At 41.0% G+C, this 5,033-nt stretch overlaps 1 non-coding gene across 1 annotated transcript; it reads right to left on the bottom strand.

Annotated features, from left to right (window-relative positions):
* Positions 1-4,045: 4,045 nt before the first annotated feature.
* Positions 4,046-4,117, bottom strand: TRNAV-UAC (transfer RNA valine (anticodon UAC)). Its single transcript has one exon. It is a non-coding gene; the product is annotated as a tRNA-Val (tRNA).
* Positions 4,118-5,033: the final 916 nt, after the last annotated feature.

The raw sequence follows: 5,033 nt of genomic DNA, 5'->3' as shown, positions 1-5,033 counted from the left end.
GAACTTCCTTCCTGCGGTAAAGGAACGGGTAAATCGCCCCCATGTTCGTCGGAGTCTGTGTTTATGAAGAGAATTTGGATGGTGTCATCCTTGTTCTCTTCATTGACTGTATCATCTAAAGATAAAACCTCTGAAGGCAAGACCGGGTCAACTGCCGCCTCGACCTTTTGACTTTCGTCTGGTATGGATCCAGATGGTTTATCTTCAATGATAGGTGCTTCGGCCGACCACCTGAGTGGGCCAGCCGGCTTTTCAACTAGTGATGGACTCAGCAAGAGTTTTTTATATCCAGGAGGAAGTCGTAACGGTGAAACCAGACGATCATCCAAAACTCTTTTGGCTTCGTCTAAGAAGGGACAACGGTGGACGGCATGATCGCCTTCGCACAGTTTACAAGGGAATCTACATTTCCCTTTTTGTCCTGGGGCTTCACTTTCACTAGTCGACGGTGTACTTTCAACATGGTCATCAGAGGTTGACGACACCGGGTTGTGCAAACGAGGAGACCAGTCCCTTAATATCCGAGGGATGTAAGGACAATCTCTGTGAAAGTGGTCTCTTTTGCAAATGACACATGGAGATTTAGGCCTGGTCGGTGCAGTGTGTGGATTTTCGTTAGACGACACTCGTTTTCCCCCATTCGCCTTTGGCTCCTTCTTCTTCTTCTCTTTCTTCTTCTTTTCCTTCTTCTCCTTAGGAACTTGACCTTTGGCTTTACCAGCCCCATCAAGTGAAGAGGAAGGAGGAGAGGAAGAATTAGAGGAAGTAGAAGGCTGGTGGGCAACTCTGGACTCGTCTAATTGTTGATTCGATTGTTCAGGAATAGTGGTGTTCTGACGAAAGAGGTTGAGAAGAGCCATACTGGCAAACCAATTGTCAGCCCTGGAAGCGACAATCTGGCCATATGGGGTGCACCAACATCTCCCCAAGAGGAGAAAGGACTAGGATTTCCACCAAGGGGAATTCCTTGGTTGGTAGACTCCATTTTCTCAACCAAAGATCAACATAGGAAAGGGGTATGAATATTCCGTTTAAAATAAATTTTTATACGCTTTGACACAACTTGTTTTTTCAGTTTTTAAGAGTCGAGAAAAAACAAAAGATGACTCTAGTCTCCTTCGATTTTTAATGAGCCTGAAGTGACAAGTGCTCAGATGGACCTTTTCCGTTAAAGAGTCTGAAAAGGAACGAAAGGGACTGCTCTGGAGGTCTAGGTAGAGGGAGTACCAAACCAATCACAAAACTGCAGAATACTTTTAACGGTATGGCAGTCAATCTTCCTGAATGTTGTGTTCAGTGTATTGCGATCAGTAGGGCGGTCGACACGGCTTCCTATGGATAAAGGATTTAAACCTATAGGGGTCTCCCAAAATATACTTGACGGTACGTGGGAGCACAAGTCCGTACTGGCACTTATCGTCTCAAAGTGGAGGAATCACCCAACCATCAGTGAGGACAACAGTTACCAGGCTTTACGACGCCGGAATACATCTCCAGCCTAGACCTCTAAATGTTGTGCGTTAAGTTCCAAAGCGTTGTTAGATTCATTGAATTTATTTTAAGTTGATCTTTCTTATGAAGTTTTCATTTTGGGTTCACCACGAGATGTAGATGTAATTCCTAAAATGAAATCTAAAGATGATAAACAAACTTTTATCTCTTTTCTGCAATGAAAATCCTAGCTACTAGGGGAAAAGAAAGACACAATCTTTTCACAAAGAGCAAAGAGCACACTGTAAATGCACTTTCCTAAATCAAGCCAAACAGACTGTCTATATGCAAATGCACATGCATGTATTTGTTTTTCACTTTCTTAGTATTGATGCTAAAAAGAAAGTTGATGTACAAATCTAAATTTGCTTTCAAGCGACAAACACAAACAAGCTTCTTTTCGAAATCAAAAGGTAGAGATGATTACGACACTTTATGATTTTGAAATAAATACTCGTTTTGACACTAGAAAGTCACAAATTCAAACCAAAGGCAATAGTAAAAGCATAATCGACTATCAACAGCAAATAAGCTTTCTCCTATGATCGAAATCGACACTTGCGACAGATCTAAATCAAAGGACGACGGTACGATTATTATACTTTTGCAATGGAAAACTGTAAATGACTCAACAAACACACAAAAACATCTACAGTTATTTTGTACAAATGAGGCGGAATGTCAGTAAGGAAAAGGGGTTTGAAACAGTCATATACTGATCACAGGCTGCAAAATTCAGAGACAAAACTGGAAAGAATGAATCACAAGAACCTCAGCTGCACAGGGCTAGGCTGATCAATGCACCTGTAACACAGAGAAACTGCATTGCAGCGTAGGTTGCCCTTTCGGGAAGTGCGTTGAAATGCAGGATCACTTCATAGTACCTGCGCTGGGGTAGAAACGAGAATTCTATTTGGGTTTTGGGTCACAGTTTGCAGTTTAGTCTTTGGTTTTTTGGCCGAGTAAAAGCAATCAGTAATGCACAATCAGGGGTAGATCTAAGGAGGGTCTAAGAGCTATCACAAGGGCAATTTGATAGTCTATGAATCAGCTGTTCAAATCATAAACAGATCCAGTGAATGGATTGAAGCAGCAGATGTCTACTTTGCATTTGTTATGGCAAATGCAGTTCAAATGCTACTTATAAGTTTATGAAACAAACAACAAGAGATACATAAACAAACTAATTAGACAATCGTCCCCAACAGAGTCGCCATTTTGTTACCGGGAAAAGTGTCTATTTAGAACTACTCTATCCCACTAAGGTGTGACAGCTGCCTTAGAAACAAACGGAGAAAACTACTTTTGTATCTCCTTTATGAGTTATAAATAGAGAGGAATAGCAAGAACCAACCTGTGTCTTACGCTAATCCTTTGATTCAATCCCTCTCTTCTTTGACAGCTTCCAGCTACCTGCTCTCTTACTTGCCCAGCTTCACCAAGTACCTGTAAGATCACAGAAGAAGAAAACTATACAAAGACACGGATCTATATTCATAAATAACTTAGGATCGATTTAAGTTAACCATACAAATGTAACAAGCATCAATGATACAAAAGCATGGAGGAGAAACTCAAATAGTTTTTATTGATAAACAAGAAGATCCAGGAGGAGTTACAACCGATGATTCCTAACCCAACATCAACCTCCCAGCAAAGAAGCCCCTCTTCACCTCCAACAAAGCATAGATCACCCAATTCTATGATGTTTGTATCAAAACCAACAGCAATTCCTTACAATGTGCAAAATTCCAGCCTCTGGATCTCTGGGATGAGGGATCCATATATAGATGTATGCAAGGAGGATGAGTCAGCTTGTGATTTGATTAGTGGCTTCTCTCTGTCAGTTCTTGCTTCCACTTGGAGACTGAAGGCCACTTACTCATCCTTGGTCGAATTCAGTGAGGCAAGTGTCATAGGAGAAGATTCTGGAAGCTTCCATTGTCTCTCCACCTCGTGGAATGACACTGCCATTTGTCATTTCCCGCTCAACGCACCCTCATAGTGCATTTAGGTGCGTTGCAACGCACCTAGCCAGTGGATTTAGGTGCTATGCAACGCACTTAGCTAGTGGAGCAGCTGAAATGATCCTGTTTTGACTTATTTTGAGCAGTTTCTGGTAGAGAACTTCTGGGAGAAGCTGTAATTTGTTGACCTTGTTCCTTTAGGGGTTGGAACAACACTTTTAGGGACTTAGGAGCCCTTGGTTTACAGACATTTCATGCTTGGAGCTGCAAGGCACAAAAATGTCTATAACACCATCACTAAAAGCCACATTGCCAAAAGTATAGGTGTTGTGATGACATTCAAGGTATGTCATGAATAATGACTATAATGATGGACAATGACCATCACCATTTCATATCAACAACAATGATTTATGGTTACGGACCTTTGAGGGTCGTCACTATTGATGCGTATATATGGTGGCATTCGTTGACTGTCACCATTTCATATTTTTGGTGAGGGTTGAAAAATGTCACCAAAGCTCATTGGTGATGGTCAAAAGAGCCTCTGTCACCAAAAATTGATTGTCTCCATTCCATATGGATGTCAGGGCATGATGGAATCGAACCACCAACCTCCTGCTTGTAAAGCAGGTGCTCTTCCATTGAGCTAACACCCTTTAAAGAATTATACTTTTAAAAATTAGACCTTGAAACTTCATAAATTGTAAATTCTACAAATTTCAATAAATTAAAGTCTCGACAATATTTTACTAAATAAGCAAAGAAACATTGTAGTTGCAGGTCCCTACCTAATGGTTATTGAAGTTATGAAAAGTGGTTGGAGGGAAAATAACTATGTATAAGAGAATCAATATGTTCATTTGAATACTTAATTAGAAGTGAAACTCTGAAGACATTCATAACCTATAAATGACCCATAACTGGAAAATTCACCAAATATTTCAAAGGAAATGTCATAAGTGGATAGCATATGGAAAAAGAGGAGGCAGGGACTTGGAACCCTTGTACATCTTGGCATGCCTTAGCACTTGGCACATCTTAGCTTCTTTGGCATGTCTTCATACTATCTGGAACATGTTAACATGCCCTAGCATTCCCTAACACACCTTGGCAGTCATGACCTCACACCTGGCATTACGTTGTTCCATGACTTGGGAACCTTACATTCACTAGAACATCTTGGCATTCCCTAGTTGTCATTCCCTATGTTATCCTCCATAATGTTCGAGGCTAATGAGGAGATCGACGCAGTTAACCACAAACCAAGATTTTAGTTTGGTAGCTAGACCTACCAAACCAGAGAGGGATCTCTCTATAAAATCACTACCAAAAGATTACTAGAATGTAAAGGATTTTAAGCTAGATAGCTAAGCTTAGGTGGGTTTTTGGAAGATTTAGGGACTTGGAACTCTGTCCGCCGGTGTCTTGTCTGGTAGGGACTTTGTTAAGCATGCAGGGATTTGGAACTCTTTCTAGGATAAATCACCTAACATGCATGGTAGAAACTCCCTAGAATAGAGTACCTCCTACTTAGAAGAGTGTCCCCTGCGCAAAATATAGAACCTTTCTCTA

The sequence above is a fragment of the Pinus tabuliformis genome, chromosome X (assembly GCF_031772625.1).
Source record: "Pinus tabuliformis cultivar Carrire ecotype Pingquan chromosome X, CPIR1, whole genome shotgun sequence".
Taxonomy (NCBI): domain Eukaryota; kingdom Viridiplantae; phylum Streptophyta; class Pinopsida; order Pinales; family Pinaceae; genus Pinus; species Pinus tabuliformis.
This window is presented reverse-complemented; position numbering and strand designations above follow the sequence as displayed.